General features: G+C 34.7%; 1 long non-coding RNA gene across 1 annotated transcript; it reads right to left on the bottom strand.

Moving 5' to 3' along the window:
* Positions 1 to 16,310: 16,310 nt before the first annotated feature.
* Positions 16,311 to 17,677, bottom strand: LOC140184562 (uncharacterized). Its single transcript, XR_011881630.1, has 3 exons — positions 17,415 to 17,677; positions 17,118 to 17,298; positions 16,311 to 16,390 (listed from the first exon to the last, which is right to left on the bottom strand). It is a non-coding gene; the product is annotated as an uncharacterized lncRNA (long non-coding RNA).
* Positions 17,678 to 19,029: the final 1,352 nt, after the last annotated feature.

Genomic DNA, 19,029 nt, shown 5'->3' with positions numbered 1-19,029 from the left:
GAGGATTTAGCTCAAAGCTGCTTGTTTTGATGGGGGGTGTACAGATGCTACTCCCATATGCAGCTGTAATGGGGTTAGCATATGACCCCAGAGTCCTTCTGGACTGTTCAATCCCACTTAGGTCCATGATGGATAAAGGAAAATGATATGGATTGCAAGCAGATAAATTTTGTTTTTTTTTTGAATTAACCGAAAAATAAAATAAAAACAAAAATAAAATAAAAATTCGAAAATTAAAAGAAAATAAGATCAAAGCAAATTGAAAACTGAATCAATTAGTTAATTAAAAAGATTTTGAGATTAGCAATTAGAGAGATATGATTGAAAAATTTTTATGAAAAAGATTTGATTTTTGAAATGAGGAAAGAGAAAACAACAAAATGACACCAAACTTAAAATTTTTAGAAAATCAAACACAAATTTTCGAAAATTTTAAAGGAAAAGCACAAAGAGGACACCAAACTTAGAATTTTTATGGATCAAAAAGGGACTAAAGACATGCAAATTCGAAAATTAGAAGAAAAACAAAAGCATGCAATTGACACCAAACTTAAAATATGAAACTAGACTCAACTAAAAGACTCTAAACCGACGAAAACAAAATAGTCCTAATCTAAGCAACAAGATAAGCCGTCAGTTGTCCAAACTCGAACAATCCCCGGCAACGGCGCCAAAAACCTGGTGCACGAAATTGCAATCACACATTTGCAACCCCGCACAACTAACCAGCAAGTGCACTGGGTCGTCCAAGTAATACCTTACGTGAGTAAGGGTCGATCCCACGGAGATTGTCGGCTTGAAGCAAGCTATGGTTATCTTGTAAATCTTAGTCAGGATATCAGAGACTATCAGGATTGATTGTGAAAAGTAAAAGAACATGAAATAAGTACTTGTTTTGCAGTGATAGAGAATAGGTTGAGGTTTTGGAGATGCTCCATCTTCTGAATCTCTGCTTTCCTACTGTCTTCTTCTTCAAACACGCAAGGCTCCTTCCATGGCAAGCTGTATGCAAGGGTTTCACCGTTGTCAGTGGCTACCTCCCATCCTTTCAGTGGAAATGTTCAACGCACCCTGTCACGGCACGGCTATCCATCTGTCGGTTCTTAATCAGGCCGGAATAGAATCCAGTGATTCTTTTGCGTCTGTCACTAACGCCCCGCCTTCAGGAGTTTGAAGCTCGTCACAGTCATTCAATTATTGAATCCTACTCAGAATACCACAGACAAGGTTTAGACCTTCCGGATTCTCTTGAATGCCGCCATCAATTCTAGCTTATACCACGAAGATTCTGATTAAAGAATCCAAGAGATATCTACTTAATCTAAGGTAGAACGGAGGTGGTTGTCAGGCACACGTTCATAGTTGAGAATGATAATGATTGTCACGGATCATCACATTCATCTGGTTTAAGAACAAGTAATATCTTAGAATGGAAGCAAGCATGATTGAATAAGAAACAGTAGTAATTGCATTAATCCATCAAGACACAGCAGAGCTCCTCACCCCCAACCATGGGGTTTAGAGACTCATGCCGTGGAAAGTACACAAAGAAACGTATAAAGTGTCATGAGGTACAGATACAATGTCCAAAGATACTATTAATAGTGAACTAGTAACCTAGGGTGTACAGAAATGAGTAAATGACGTAAAAATCCACTTCTGGGTCCACTTAGTGTGTGCCTGGGCTGAGCATTGAAGCTTTCATGTGTAGAGACCTTTTCTGGAGTTAAACGCCAGCTTTTATGCCAGTTTGGGCATTTAACTCCAAGTTTTATGCCAGTTCCAGCGTTAAACGCTGGAAATTCTGAGGCTGATTTGCCACGCCGGTTTGGGCCATCAAATCTTGGGCAAAGTATGAACTATTATACATTGCTGGAAAGCCCAGGATGTCTAATTTCCAACGCCGTTGAGAGCGCGCCAATTGGGCTTCTGTAGCTCCAGAAAATCCACTTCGAGTGCAGGGAGGTCAGAATCCAACAGCATCTGCAGTCCTTTTCAGTCTCTGAATCAGATTTTTGCTCAGGACCCTCAATTTCAGCCAGAAAATACCTGAAATCACAGAAAAATACAAAAACTCATAGTAAAGTCCAGAAAAGTGAATTTTAGCTAAAAACTAATAAAAATATACCAAATACTAACTAAATCATACTAAAAACATACTAAAAACAATGCCAAAAAGCGTATAAATTATCCGCTCATCAATTCCCAACTTCATCAATTCTTATTAATTGGTCATACAAAACATCTGTGGATTATTGCAAATAGTTCCCAAGCTTCTTGCATTCTTAATGAATTGATTCTCCTTCCAATGCTACCTTTTACTTGTATGAGTCTCATTTTTTCAGAATGAGCCTGAACTTATCTTGGCATAAACATCTAAATCCTTGAATCTTAGGGGCGTGCTACAAGTGGAGTTACTCCTTTTTTTTGCAAACTTGCATCCTCTTTGATATTAGCTGAGACTTACTCAACTGGATATGCCTTGTTCTCCCTTGTGCATTTCATTATTTTAGCACAACTCTGTTTGATCGTATACAAAATTTTCTTTTGATTTCTTGTGAATATCCTTCGTGTTGCTCGTTCGTTAATATGGACATAACATCTTTTTGGAAATTAACTCGTGCCAATTTTTTTGTTGCGCACAAATACTAGATGAAACCATTAAAATGTTAATTCCTTAGAGTGAGACCCCTAAACGCGGGAGATGAAGCGTGTATGTGTGCAATACCAAGAGGAGTTTTGGAGCCTTAATTCTTGCCGACCATATTGCCTGAAGTTACATTGACATGCTAGGGTGCACCGTGTGTGTGGATGCCTAAGGGCAAAGAAAAATTTTGAATCTTGAGAGGAAGATTAATCTTGGTACTAGTACTCACGACACTTGAACCTCATAAACCATTTGAAACTACTGCAATGCAATATCGAAGGGGTTAGGATGCACGTGGAGGCAACATCGTAAAGCGGTGACAAGTGCCCTTAGTAACAAGACTCTGAGTGTTGTTGGAGAATGATTAAGGAGAAGAAAGCGTTAAGTAAGGTTGTAGTCTAAAGCTGGATGTCGAGGCAGCAACTAGAGGTATTAGATTGAATCGGTTGTGAATTTTAAGGAGCTGTAAGGCCGAGAGTCCGAGAAGTACAGTAAGAGGATAAAGAGCTACTAAGAATGTTAAAGCATATTGAACAAGGGAATCAAGCGTCTTAGGTGCTGAATTGATAGCCGAAAGCGATGAGGAAAGATTAAGCGAAAATTGAGTTAAGGTTCTAACTGCGCAAGCCGACCTAAAAGTTATGTAGACTAACGGAGTGAGCCTAGAGAGTTTAAAAGAGAAAGCTGTGTATTATTGGAGACTACTTTGGCGATCGGTAAGAGAAGAGCGATCGACCGAAAGGAGATTATTTCGAGGACAATGGGCCGTCTAAGGTGTTAGAGCAATTTGAACCAGTTCAATTCAAAAAGAATATGAAGTTTCAAGTGACCCCAATCAAGATTAATGACGTAAACGTAAGGAACTCTGAGGAAAAGAAGTCTTATCAGAGAGGTGACTTGGAAATCAAGTCAGAATGGAGAAGCGCACCGAAGAACTCAAATTAGAAATGGGGACAGACTACCCGCACCTATTTACAGGTAGCTGAATTAGAATTTTGTAGGCAAAATTCCCAATTAGGTGGGTAGAATGTAAAACCCTGTTATTTAATAAACAATTAGCTCAAAAATTAAAAAAATTCTAGAAAATTAAAAATATGATTTTCATGGTTTAATATGATAGAGAAAATTAAAACGAAAATTTTGACACCAATTTTGAAGAAATCAGCCCAAGATTAGGTCAAACGGGCCAAACCGGACCAATCGAATCCATATTGGGCCCAAGGCCAGCCAAGCCCCATTAAACAAGAGAACTCAGCACTCTCTTCTTCCCACACAAGAAAAAACACGCTGGAAACATGAATGGAAAGGGGAAGAACATGCAACAACACCAAACCCCCATTCAATCTTCAAATTCACATAACTTTTGATCTGAAACTCCGATTGACGCACCGTTTACGGCGACGCGACCACAACGTCGAGCTCTACAAAGTCCACAAGGTAAGCCACGAATTGATGTCAGTTCTCAGCCCTTGATTTCAAAAATATTAGGATAAAGTGTTGAGATTCTGGACTCTTTGATGTTATAGGATCCAAATAGCTTGAAGGGAAGGCTTAGTCTTGCCTCTTTGAACCTTGAAAAAGGTAAGAGATCTCAAACCCTAATGAAATTTCTGAATTTAGGCAATTGGGTATTGAGTTGTTGTGTTTGGATGTGATAATTGTGGTTTAGGTAGTATGTATGTGAATGTTGATTCTTGTTGAAACTTGTTGGTAATTTTTGAAGCTTGGAAGTGGAGTTGCAAGCTGGAAATCTGACCTTGGAGGTGTTGGAGTCTTGAAAATTGAGAAAAAAAAGTGAAATTAGAAGTGTCCCGGGTTGAGTGGGGAATCGGCCAAGATATGGTTTCGTTTTTCTGTATCTAAAATGTAATGTGGTTGTGAAAACTTAGACTAGTGACCCATAGGATAGGAATTGAATTTGTGATGATGGTTGATTGATTGTTAGAATTATTGTATGGTTATGTGATTATTGGTTTTGGAGGGTGTAAATGATGTTCTTGTTGTTGGTGCTTGTGAATTGTATATGATGATGATGATTGGTATGTTGGTTTGAAGTTAAGATTGGGCTTGATATGGATATTTGATATTGTATATTGAATATTGTGGAATTGGAAGTATTAGATTGGAATTTGATGAAAATGGGGAAATGGTAAGGTGATGAATGTTATTCTATATTATTGTACTTGAAATATTGAGTTTGAGATTGATTAAAGTGAATAAATTTAGTAGGTTGTAGATTGTATGAAAAAGTTAGTATGTGGTTGAGGTTGAATTGATAAAGTGTTGGTTGAATTAAAAGAGGTTTGAGAAGAGTTTGTTTTGAAAGTTGAGGCTTATTGGTTTTGGTTGAAAATTGTGGTAAGATGGGAATTTAGTGAACTTTTGTGAAAATGAATTTTTGATGGATTTCAACGGATCATATATTGAGATACTGTGTTTGAAGTTTAATGCTTTTTATATCAAATGAAAGATAACTTGACAAGCTTTAAAATGATTTAAGCTGGGTGGAAATTTGAATTCTGTGGAAATAGATATGATCGTTGAAAGTAGGGGCCTAAAATTTGAATTTTGTGAATTCAGCAGAATTTGTGATTTTTGGTTTGTGTGCGCACGCACACCCTGTGGATTTTTGATACTGTGCGCACGCACAGCCTTGTGCGTACGCACACACAGGAATATGGCTGCTGCTGGGAGCGTTAGAATGCTTTGTGCATGCTCACAACCAACGAGGTTTTGCAAGCTGTGCGCACGCACAGCCTTGTGCGCATGCACACATTGGGAAGGATATTCTGTTGAGGGCATTCGCACGTCTTGTGCGAGCAAACAGAATTGAAAATTTTGACTCCTATGCGTACACACACCTCTATACGTACGCACACATCTTGAAAATTCTTCTGGGCGTGCGCACGCACACCCCTGTGTGTACACATACTGGCCTGTTTTCTTGTAAAGATCTTGTTTTTAAATGTTTCGTCTTCCCGGCAAGCTTGTAATCTTCTGTGACCCTGTTTTTAGCAAATATAACTTTTGTGTCTATTTAAAAACCGAATTTCAAAATTCTAAGCATCCATTTTCATCCGTTTAGTCCTAAATCCTCATAGTATGCTTAGTTAAGAATAAGCTAGGAATAAGGGTAACTTAAGGGTGAAGTAAGTGAAGAGTTGATGATGAATTGTGATTAATGATGATTGTATGAGTTGTTGAGGGCGATGATGGAAGTGCGGTGTATGCCGTGAACTGAAGGGTTGTATTTGATAAAGATTATTGGCTGGTTATGGATTATGTTATGCGTCGGATGGCTATGATAAATTGTGATTTATGGCTGGAAATGAAAATGTGAATGTGAAAGATTGTTTTATCTTGAGCTCTCTTTCTCGAAGGTGCGACCCCAGAGAGATGGTGGAAGGTGAGGATCCCCTTCCATGTTCCTCCTGATTTTGTAAAATCGCCCCCAACGAGATTGTAGGAGGTTAGGATCCCCTCCTTGGTTCCTCCTGGGCATATGAGAACGTACCTCTTGGGTAGATGCAAGGGTTGTGGTTTCACCCCACATGCTCTAGGTTGGTTAGCATAAAGGCTCCCCAGGTGGACTTAAGGGTTGTGGTTTCATCCCACTTACCCCGGGTTACATTGAGTGATGATATGGTTATAATGAATGATGGTGGAATGTTATAAGTGAATGGGAAATGATTATCTGAGATACGAGTTTTCCTGGATGAAAGCAGTGACTAGCCACCACGTGCTCCTGGTTGAGACTGGATACTCTGCTGACCCTATGTTGTAAGGGTGACCGGACATTGTGAAAGTTCCGAATGAGCTCGTCCACGTGGATAAACACCAGTGTGGGTGTTGTTTGATTATGATGATGATTATGACTATGTTTATGACTAAGAATTACTCGAGTTGGAGATGTGCGACAGAGGGACCGTCCAATGGTTAGCTACCAGAACTTGTCGGGTTGGCTTTATAACCGACAGATGAGACTCATCAGCCACTAGGACAGGCATACATCATATGCATCTATATGTCTTGTTTGGATTGCCTAAGTGATTGCATAACTAAATGCTACTTGATTATCTGCTATATTTGAATCCTATTTGTGATTTCTTTGTTTGTAATAATTGTGTTTGTTGCATTTGGTTTCGTTAGTGCTTGGGAGATTTAGAGGAGTTGGACAGGGAAGTTTTAGATAGCTCTGAAGACCCTTAGCTAGTTGCCTATTTTTAATTTTATGGTTTAGTTATGTTTTAAGCTTTAATTATCTGTTGGGAGTTCTTGGATTGCCTTTGGCTTTCCTAGGACATTATATGTTAGATATGTGGGCACTGTTATCATGCTGAGAACCTTCGGTCATCACCCATGCGGGTTTTGTGCTTTTCAGATGCAGTTCAGGCGGCACCTCGCTGAGGCATGCTGGAAGCTTCTGATGTTGCGAAGATTTTTATCTTTTGGGTTTGTTTTGGTTATTTGTATTTGCTTAGATACTTATTATCTCCATATATTATGTATATGCTGTATTAATTCCTCTTAGAGGTGATTTTGGAGACTCAGGTTTTGTAACTCTGTATTTTTGGGTTTTCTTTGGGTTTTCCTATATATATTTATATATGTATAACTATGTGCTAGGGCCGGTTTTTCTTCGAGAGCCGAGTCTTGAGTTTTGTTACATGTGTTTTGGAACTCTTGGAATAATAACTCCTTAGCTTGTTCTATCTTACTTCATCTGCTTTATCGCTTCGTGAGCGTTACGCTTTTCGATTTAACGATTTTACTTTATCCCCTTATTCAAAGGCTCCTAGTTATAAACCTTTTTCACTACATTATATATTAAATTTTTATTTTTAGGGTTCGTAGCGCCTCGCCACCTCTGTTTTACATCCTAGGTGTAAAGCTCTGTGTGGTAGGTGTTATACAAACCCCCCATTATAAATAACCCTCACTTCTATCCTCTTCACCACACCTTCACAAACTCTTCCACATTTTTCATCATACACTTCCCTTTCTTCCAATTTCCTTTACCACACCCCACGGCCGAAGCCTCTCACCCCTCTCCCCTCTATCTTTTTCTTCTTTGTTCTCCTATTTTCCTTATCCTTTTCTTCCCTCCCCGAGACTATTGGGACCAATTGACCACATTTCTAGGGGAGCTGACTTCATTTGTTGATCAGCTGAGGATAGAACATCAACATCAGTATGCCATCCTCTATCAGATGATGGAAGATCAGAGGAGCATGGGGGAGGAGCAGTGGCCGCCATCACTGAGGTGGTCTAGTTCCATTATTTTTTTATTTGTTTTATCTCTGTTTTCTTTATACTCTATTTTATTATCTGTTTTCTTTTTCTAGTTACATGATCACTTAGGATTTCTTTGTTTTAGAACATTAGTTATTTTTTGTTTTATTTAAAGATGCCTTATGTATCCCACATCAAGTTTAAAAAGAAAATTTTATTGAAAAGAAAGTAGTAAGATGCATAAGATCTTGAGTCAAATTATGAATTATTCCAATTAATTTGGTGGGGTGGCCTTACCTTTATTTTTTGAATGTATGAATTAACTGTGCATAATTGATATTGAGGTTAAGCATATTGACTCTTGACGAACAGTGAATTTAAAGAAGTATTATTGATTCTCTAAAATATAAAAAAGATTGATTCTTGAAGTAAAAGAAACAGCAAGAAAGGAAAATAAAAAATCAAAAGAATAAGGTCCAAGACTTTGAGCATCAATGGTTAGGAGGGTCAAAATTAGCCTAAAAAGCTCAAAAGAGTTGCTATCCCTAACTATATGCTTGTGGTGTGAAAGTGTCAAGCAATCCTTGAGACTGAACATTTAAAGTCGTGACCCCAAGCAAAAGAGTACGCTTAAGATTTTGAGCATCACTGACTGGAAATTTAAGCAACCCCCAGTTAAGTGCTTGTGGTGTTTATGTTTCAAGTGGTAATACTTGAAAACAAAATACTTAGAGTCACGGCTAGGCTCGAAGGTGCAAAGCACAAAAAAAATGAAAAGCTGTGGTCAATAATCAAGAAAAACTTAAAGAAGGGAATCAATAATATCATCCGGGTTCTAGTTCCAAGGGATGCCAATATTTCTGAGTTTCAAAGGAAAGTGAGATGCCAAAGCTGTTCAGAAATAAAGAGTTAATAGTCCCATTCAGTAATTAGAACTGAGCTTGAATGACAATTCTAACCTTATGTATTTTTCTCTTCCATTTAGTCCTATCTTATTTTTGGTTGTTTGAGGATAAGTAACAGTTTAAGTTTGGTGTTGTGATGCGTGAGCATCTTATGCCCTTTTTCCCTTTGTTTTTATAGTATTTTTAGTTATATTTTATTAAGTTTTACTATGTTTTAGTGAAAATTTCATCTTTGGATGCTACTTTAAGTTTTTATGCTATTTCTATGATTTTAGATGAATTTTGGACAAATTTGGCAGAATCTTATTTAGAGACGAAGAAAGGATAGCAGATGCTGTCAATCCTGACCTCCGTGCATTCCAACGAGTATATTTTGAGCTATAGAGGTTCAATTGATGTGGTCTCAATGGCTTAAAAAGCTAACTTCCAGAGCTTTCCAACGATATATGATAGTTTATAATTCTCTTCCAGAATCACTTCCAAATCTGGCACTAAAAGTCTAAACATGGCGTTCAGTTCCCAAGAAGGAGTAGCCCCCCAACGTTGAACGTCTAAAACTGGCATTCAATGCCAGCCAGGGAGCAACGACCAGCGAGCTCACCTCTCCAATGGGCATTCAATACCCAGAATTGAAGTTGAACGCCAGGCATCAGCCCAGCATTCATAAAGTGGGCCCCAAAGTGGATTTTATCACTCCTTAGTTTATCTTATCACTTTTAAATTTAAATTAACATCTTTTAGGGTTAATATTTACTATTTAAAGGAAAAGATGACTGATGTTTAGAAGACACTTCTCCCCTATTTTTTTTAGAACTTTGTTTTCTGTGTAAAGTCATGAGCAACTAAACCTCCTAGTTAAGGTTAGGAGCTCTGTTTATTTCTATGGATTAATATTATTATTTCTCTATTTTAATATATGTGTGATTCCGTTCTAAGGTGTATTTTCATTCTTCGTCTAAATGAAACTGGGTGGAACGGATGTATGACCCTTTTTCTACATGAGTTCCTGTGATACTCTGACCAAGGTTGCTTGAGCTACAACTTGAAAACACTCCTCCTAAACTGCAATCTATCTGGGCTAATTAGATATGTGACATATAATCCGGTTAGCTTTGGGTAATTAATGTTTCTGTGGCGCTAAACTAGTTTTCTGAACTTCACCCTCTAATCCGAAAGGACTAACCTTGTCTGTGGCATTTTAGTAGGAAAGGATGAGATTAAATCGCTAGAAAAATAGGTTTTAATCACTTACAGTTTGCCATAGAATGAATTATTCATTGTTAAAATAGCTAGTAAGAAGTATTAATCCGGAAAGATAAACATCTCCAATACCTTAACTGTTTCTCTTTATTGATTTTACACCAATCTTTACTTGCTTTCTTTATTATCTTATCTTATGCGATTGCAAACAACCATCATCTTTTACTATTTGCCTAACTAAGTCCAGCAAGATAGTTATTGCTTGTTCAATCCAACAATTCTCATGGGATCGACCCTCACTCACCTGGGATATTACTTGGACGACCTGGTGCATTTGCCGGTGAGGTTGTGCAAGTTCCAATTTCACGCACCACATAACCTAAATTTTCATCTTTTATACCTATTTTTAAATCTCCATAACTTGCTCTACAAAATTCTTGTTTTCCTTATCTTTAGATAGTTTTAAAGATCTTTTAACAAGCTTTAATTTAGGATATATTTCATCTAATTATGAACTCTAACAGTCAACTTATGGCTCGTCAAATTAGCTAAAAATATGTTTTTACTAATTTTATCAAAATCCTCAAATCTCAAGAACTCTCTATCTAATTCAAACCAAACCACACCAAATTCAATTCTAGAAATTCATATACATTATATACTACTCCTCTGTCCTTCACCTAACCATTAAATTTTCAATTTATCAATTCATTCACATTTTTCATTCATAACGTCACCAAATTCACTTTTCATAAACAATCAATTCAACAATTTCGAACTCAATTATAATCCATATCAAATTCTCATTATTTCATTCCGCCACACTTACCAATTTTACCTTGCATGGCCTCCGGCCCAAAATTCACGGCTTTCGATCTAACATTCATCAATTCATAAATTAATAACAATTAATCTACCATTCAATTTCACATACTTCATTACCTTACAATTTCGATCACCAAACCAAATCAAATTCATCAACCCATCAAGTAAATATACCAATTCCATCTAATTACACAATTCAATCTTATTTCTAAGGGCATCTAACCTAGGACTTCATGTCACATTACATGGTATTTAAATAAAATTTAAACCGTATTTTAGCTGATTTTTTTTCCAAACTCAAAACCACCAAAAGACCTCTTCCTCACAAGCTTTCAAATTTAGCCACAACAAGTTCAACTCCAAGCAATCCAATCCATCAAATCAACTCCAATCAACATACATTTTTATTCTAGTACCATAAAATTTAACAAATCAACACTAGAGTTCATAAAATTAGACAAATCGCAAGGGTTTAGTAAATCTTTGCCTTATCCATTGAAATTTGAGGTGAAACCTAACAATCACCCAAGTTAAATAATACCTAAACAACCAAAACTATAAAAAGCTTAATCTAACAAAGCCAAAACTCGAATTGGAAATTGTATAGAAAATTGGAGCAAGGAATTAGAGTTTCTTACCATTTTGTTCAGATAGAATTGAAGAAAATTCTGAGACGAACGCGTGGCCATAAACGGCTTGTCAATTGAAAATCTAGAAAAAAAGTTATAAAGGATTTAAGAAGATAATAAATAATAACAATGGTTACTCACCTCACTCTCTTCCTCAAGCTCGTGCCTCTTTCCTTCTCTATAGCAAATGGAGGTGCTTTGTGCAGAAATGGGCTTAAGTTGGAGGCTTATATATGTGGGCTTGGACTCACTTTAGCCTGATTAAGTCATTTTAGTCCGTTGGTCCAATTTTAGGTTAAAATTTTTTAGATTAGTGTTATAATTCGTACCTTAATTAATTTTACTTTTCTAAATTATAAATCTTAATTTCTTAACATTGTGTACTCATAAATACATTTTTTTACTCATAGTGCCAGATAGATTTAAGCCGGTATAGCTGGCTAAGATACCAAAACGCGTTTATACGCTTTTCTCTACAAAAAAATATATTTTTCCACTCAAAAAAATTTACTGAATCTAATTATCATAGTTAAATCTTCAAATTTCTAAGTCTTGATTTTCAATCCCGTCTAAACGCATTTAACTATTTTAATTTAATGATTAATTATCCAACTAATTCTTTTATAATTTTTTTGGATCTTACAATGTCGCCTTCCACAGAATTGCACCATAAATGATACGGTGATATTGAAAAATCTTTTAGAATTTAACATGAAATGTTAAAACTTTTATTTGTTTCCTTAATTACAGTGAATAATTTTTAAAATATAAAATTGTTTGTGTTTGCAGATAAAATAAAAAAAATATTAATGTATTTTAAAATTTATTATTCTATTTTTAATTAATTATAGTATATATTTAATTACATATAAAATATACTGGTCTATATATTGTATAGTCTTTTATTTATCAAATTTTTATTATATATATTGTATAATTATGATATACATCTATTTTTTGAATATTTTTATATTTTTTTCCTATGATTGATTTAATATATAAAAAAATTACTAAAAATTAATGATTAAAGTAGTTGCCTATCACATATGAATAATTCTAAACAAGTTCATTATTTCTTGGTTTACCGTACCCAAAAGGACTGAAACTGATATTAAAAAAAGTTAACTCTTAAATTACAGTTTGTATACTCTTAAACTACTGCTTTGTGCCTTATATTGCATATTTGAATTACATTTTGTGAACTATAATTTGACCTAATAGAAAGTAGAAACTCAGTTTCATTATTTGAAATCATGATGGAAGATCTAAAGTTATGTCCATGCTAATAATGTAGTTACAAGGTTATTCAGTTCCTTTGTACATTTAAATTAATCAAATCTAATTAAATTATCTTAAATTTAACAAAAATCATTTTTATTATATAAAATGTATATACATACTTATTTCACTAACGTAAATAAAATACCTAGTTTACTGACATTTTATATGCCGCACTCAAAAAATATAAAAAATGATTCTTATCTTCGTGTGTCTTCTTTTTTTTTATTGGTATTGCTGTTAAATTGTCGTATTTTATTTTTGTTTCTTTTTTTTCTTCTCTTTTTTTTTATGTTATTGCAGTTACTTATTTTTTTCTTTTGTTTTTTGGTTTTATAAGAAGAATTATAAAAAAATAAAATAAAAAAATGAAAAAAAAATGAAGTAGAAAATAAAGAGAAGGAGAAGAAAAAAGATTTTTGAATTTTTCAGAATTTCTCAGAAAGATAACATTGAAATTTCTTAACAATAACACATAAATGTCTTAGTTTTTATACAAAAAAATTTCAACAAAAATACAAAAATATTTTCTTTAATATTGCATTTTTTCTTCTTTTTATTCTTCTTTCTTTCTTTGTTTTTTTTTTTCCTGATTTTATTTCTCTCAAAAAGGTAAAACAAGAATAATGATGAAAAAATAAAATAAGGAGAAGATGAAGAAAAAAAAATGAAAAGAAGAAGACAAAATAGAAGATGAGAAGGAGGAGGAAGAAGATTTTTAAATTGTGTGTATCTTAATTAAATCTAGAATGCACCAAAATTCTTTAATGATGACGACACACAAACAAACTCAGTTTAAACAAGTTCGGATCAGAATGCACTGAAATTAAACTCAGAATGCACTGAAATTATGCATAACTAGAAAATGGATTAATACAGACAGATTTACAGACAGATTTAGTCTTTATTACAGATGGATTTTTGGTTACCGACGAAATTACCGACGGATTTTGTCCCTCTGTAAAAGCCCCGTCGGAAATTATTTACCGACGAATTTTTTTCCGTCGGAAAATTACCGACGGATTTTTACCAGTTACCGATGGATTTTTCCTCTGTAAATTCTCCATCCATTTCCTTGGGGCGATGAACTTTCCGACGGATTTTTTGCCTGTAATTACAGACGAATTTTCAGACGGATTTTTCATCTGTAATTACAGACGAATTTTTCGATGGATTTTCCGTTTGTAATTACAGACAGATTTTCAGATGGATTTTCCATCTGTAATTACAGATGGATTTTTCGTCTGTAATTTAAACTTTGGAAAATCATTTCACACTCTGATTACAGACAGAAAATCCGTCTATAAATCTATCAGTAAGGTAAAATAATTTTTTTATTTTTCTATTGCAAAATAAACCTGTTTTCATACAAAATAAATATAAAAAAACTCAACTCAACTCATAAATTATATATTTTTTCTTTGAGATATATGAAAAATAGATTATCTATATAATATTTCTTTGCATATAACTCTACTTATTCAATAATATACAGTTATACATCAATTTAGAGTGAAAATTACATCCATGTCTCAGAAACATTAGTAGAGTAGCATCCTTAGAATTTTCTAAAATTTCTTGAACAATGCAAGCTAAGCTAGAGGCCACTCATATGGTAAGTGTAGAACTTTATAGCAGCTATGTACACTATTGATTCTACAATGTACACTTTATTGAAGCTGTAATGGCCGCAACGGCAGCAGCTATGCCTGCCACGGATACTGCAGCATGCAACTGAGCATTATGAGTCCTAATTTCCTACTTTTTCCTCTCCTTTTGATCCTTTAGCCATCTTCCCATTGTCCTTCCTCTCAACAAACTCTTGTAAAGCTAGTATGTAAAAATTTACAAGAAGAATAACACAACACAACACGACAGTGATTGTAAAGGTTTGATTTAGCATCATCCGTCCGCGTTCATTATTTCCTGAAGATAATACATATGTTACAAAATACAAACACAACAGTGATTGAACAAAATTTAGTTCCATAATGAGCAGTCAAGATTAGAAGAAACAATTTGTTATGGTAGAAAAGAATTTCTAAGTTGTCATGACACTCACAAAGATTGACCAGGATATGGAGACCACAATCAGATAAAGCTCCAAAATGATATCGTTTAACACAACAAAATTGAGATGAAACGGTAACAAATTAAGATAGATAAACTACCTTATGAAGTTTACTACAGCCATATATAACCGTACCCAGGTTCTCTAAATACTTAAGTAAACAATAAACTGACATGTGTTCATCTTTTGTCCAAGCAATACCCTTACGCCGTTCCTGATCTGATCTTGAAGCCTTAGATCCATTATTAGACTCGCTGTTCGAATTCCAAGGTTGGCCACCCTTCTTGCCAGCTCCTTCATCACTAGCATTGCCTGTTGAGCCTTCTGAAGTAGAATTATAAGCCGGTAGAGTCACACGTCCAGATTCAATTAAGTTGACATCATCAACCAGAAGCTTATAGTGTTGTTTGGAAGCATAAATGTGACATTTCATCAAACATTTTGAAGGCATAAAAATTAAAACAAAAAACTATGAATAATGAAAAAATATTAATCAACTTAACTGTACAAAATAGAAATAACTACATAAACCATTTCTGCAAAGTTTTAGTTGTATGAATGCATAGTTTTAGTTATATCTTCAATAGTTGAATTGTTTCTCATATAAACTTTGATAGATCCTTGGGCTTCTTTATTTTTTGAGAATTGGGCTTAATAGGATATTTATTTAAAGGGCTCTATCACCCCCTACACAGTGATCCAAATTTCAAAGGCCTTGATCCAAAAATAAAAGGATAAATAAGAAAAAAAAGATTAATTTAAACCTGTATTTTAAGTGTAAGATCCCTCTAAGAGCACGAACTAGATTCTGGGTCCTTAGTGTTTTGGAAGGAAACAGTGAATTGGAAAAAGAAAAGAAAAATCATGGTTGGTGGTACCTCTCTTTCGTTTCACTCCAGCTATATTATGCCTACCACCCCACTCCATTGCACGTTCTCAATCTCATTTTGTTGGCCCCTTTATGTCTATTCCATGGCTTCTTGCGTAGTAAAGTTGTGCCAATTTCAGAAAGCTATACACCTTAAAATAGAATATAAAAAACTATCGACAAACAACACAAGCATGTGTGTGTGTGGGAAGAGGGAAGAGGCTCTACTTAAATGAAAATCCACCAACTGAGCCAATGAAGGATTCTTGCACATATAATTACTATGTGCTGGTCTCTCAATCAATCAAGTGCTACATATATATAGTTAACAAACACTCATGAACTGAATATATTATATTGTGAATGAATTATATTAAATCATCTATGACATAACCATATCAAAGTTAAACCCAGATTTAGCAGCCTGTGGTATTGACACAGCTCAAATATACTTGACGCACCTTGAATTTTGACAACTCTACAATAGTATTGAAGTCTTCCTGACTGATAGAATATGTATTCATAAATTCCACAACTTTCTCAACAGCTTCAGCCTGATAATTTACAACAGATTAGATGTGATTCAGTCCTTCAACTAAAATTCAGCACATAGACTAAATCTTTCACATGTTTAAAGATACAAGAACAGATGTGCTTCCAACCTTGGACAGAGATCGTAGCGGTTTTGTTAATTGTTTAAGGAGAAAGGCAAGGTATTCCAATCGGATAGTATCCCTGCAATGTTAAACGAAACATTATTATAACAATGATGGAATATACATATATCATAGTTAGTGTCAAACTTGGTAACTGGCACCTATTGGCAATGTAGAAAGCTTGGATTCAGACTGTTATACAAGCTGTTCAGTGTTGGGAAGGCAGACCTACTTAACTTTTAAGTAATCAGATGATCATCTTTTGGAAACAAATAGAAGGAAGAAAGAGTGTACAAAAAAATTATCTATTGGTTTTTTTGGCAAGCTTATCACCAGACTGCAATTTTCTGTTGAGGTGACCAAGAATGCAAAAGTAGAATCAATTTAGAGAAGCAACAGAAGGCTGATGCAAACAAGAAGACGAGATGGAGAGAAAAAGTTTCATATATCAATAAATGAGCCAACAGACGTGGGAGGAAACATCTTTTATTGGATTTCCTAATTTCAGTCAATTTTGAGAAACATCTTGACCATTTCCTAAGTTAAAGCTAATCAAACACATTCAGAGTATGGTCTATTATAAATTATACTAGAGCAAGAATAATCAAAGTAAATTTATCCATTTTAAGAACAAAATTGATAGTATAGTACTAACACATAAATGTGAAATGCAAGTTATTTGGTATTTTTTCCATCTTGTTGTCCTTTGTAATGCATATTCATTGAGATTCACATATCTATTAACAAAAGTAGATGGAATTTCAAAGCATACTTTCATAGATATTTAATACTTGAAAAACAATTACCTGACGAAGTAGCACTAGACTATGCTCATCCTTGTAATAAAGATAATGTGTTAGATCCAACCTCATCAAATCATCATAAAGTTGAAGAATTTCTTCTGTATTAACCATATTATTAGCACGTGGAGATGGTAAGGAGTTAATAGCAGTCAACAGTCTAGCAAGTGTAAGCTTTCCAATTTTACTACAAAATGCAGCAAGCATAATAATTAGAAAGAAAAATGGGTAAAAAGGATCAAAATGAAATTAGGTGGTGGCATTTCAAACCACAAAATCATCCAATTAGTGAATCAATTTTACCAGTCAATCTCTGACAACAAATCCCGAAATTGATTAATTTCATTAACAACTGCCTCCTCACATCGACTGGAAGTTGTAGGAATATGGTCAATCTCACTAGTTACTTGATCAGCAGAACTAATGGGCTCTGATTCCTGAATATGATCAAACTTTTGAAAATCATCATCGTTCCATGAATTACTTTTTCCCTCCTGTTGCTCAACAGACTCTGTATAGGCAGTCTGTATACAGAGTTAAATTTTTATTAGTCACCCAAGTTAATGGTTTTCATTAGTCACCCAAGTTAAAATCAATCACCCTTAATCTAACCACTTTGATGTATATGAATGAATGAAAGTGATTTGATTTCACACTAAGCTTAAGGCAGTGGTGGTTTTGGCAATGAGGCAAAGAGACAAGTAGTAGTTTTGGTTTTTTATTTATTAATTTTGGAATCCCTATACCCTAAAGCACCATTAATAAGTGGTTAACTTCTGGACAAGTTTTCGTTTACATAAAAGAGATTAGGGTTACCACATTAGGCCGATGAAAGTAGAGTGCAAGCACTAGTGGCGAGATCGAAGAGAGAAACTCACATTAGGGTTCGAAAGGGAGCGATGCGAGCAAGGCCGACCGAAGGGGTGCGACGAAGAAGAACCAGGAAGGGGTGCGACGGAAGGGAGCGATGCGAGCAAAGCCGATGGAAGTAGAGTGCAATGGAGGTTGCGTGAGACGGCGGTGCACGGCTGATAGCGCCGCCGATGAAGCATTCAGAGGGATGAGTGAGGAATCGCGAGAGTCTAATGTGAAATGAAGAGATAACAGTGATCTTCAAATCTTTATTCTAATATTTCCGACGAAAATTTTAAATTACAGACGGATTTTCGGTCTGTAATAATTTAATAAAACACAGCGTTTTGTCTATTTAATTACAGACGAAAAATCCGTCTGTAATTATTTTTCATAAAAAAAATTAATTTTACCGACAGAATTATCGACGGATTTTATTTTTCGTCTGTAATTTATGCTAATTCATTTTTTTTATTTTTCGACAAAAAAATCCCTTTGAAATTTCGTCTGTATTTCCGAGGGATAAAATCCGTCTGTAATAACTAATTTTCTAGTAGTGATGATACACAAATAAATTAGTTCAAAACAAGAACAAACCACAAGTGCACCTAGTTTAAATTAAAAATGCACCCAAATTACTTAATGATGACACACAAACAAATTCAATTCAAAACAAGTACAGACCAAGTGCATCTTATTTAAATTTAGAATGCACCGAAATTACTTAATAATGACGACGCACAATCATATTCCTCCTCCTCCTCCTTCATTATTACCATCTTTTTTTCTTGTTCATTTTCTCCTTCTTGTTTTACCTTCTTATGATTTTTTTTTGTTTTATTTTTTTAATAAAAATAAAAAAATATCAAATAAAAAAGAAGAAATACATAATGCTACAAAATTAGTAGGAAGAAATAGAGGAAAAGAAAAAGATGTAGCAATAAAAAGAACGACGACAAAAAGAAAATACGCAATAACAAAAATAACAATGATGATGGCAATATGGTGGTGGTGGTGGTGGTGGAGAAGAAAGAAAAAAAAATTTGAATGAAAAAGAAAGAGAAAG

Source organism: Arachis hypogaea, chromosome 5, assembly GCF_003086295.3.
Source record: "Arachis hypogaea cultivar Tifrunner chromosome 5, arahy.Tifrunner.gnm2.J5K5, whole genome shotgun sequence".
In the NCBI taxonomy this organism is placed as follows: Eukaryota; Viridiplantae; Streptophyta; class Magnoliopsida; order Fabales; family Fabaceae; genus Arachis; species Arachis hypogaea.
The sequence above is the reverse complement of the archived record's forward strand: the minus strand, read 5'-3'. Positions and strand labels throughout refer to the sequence as shown.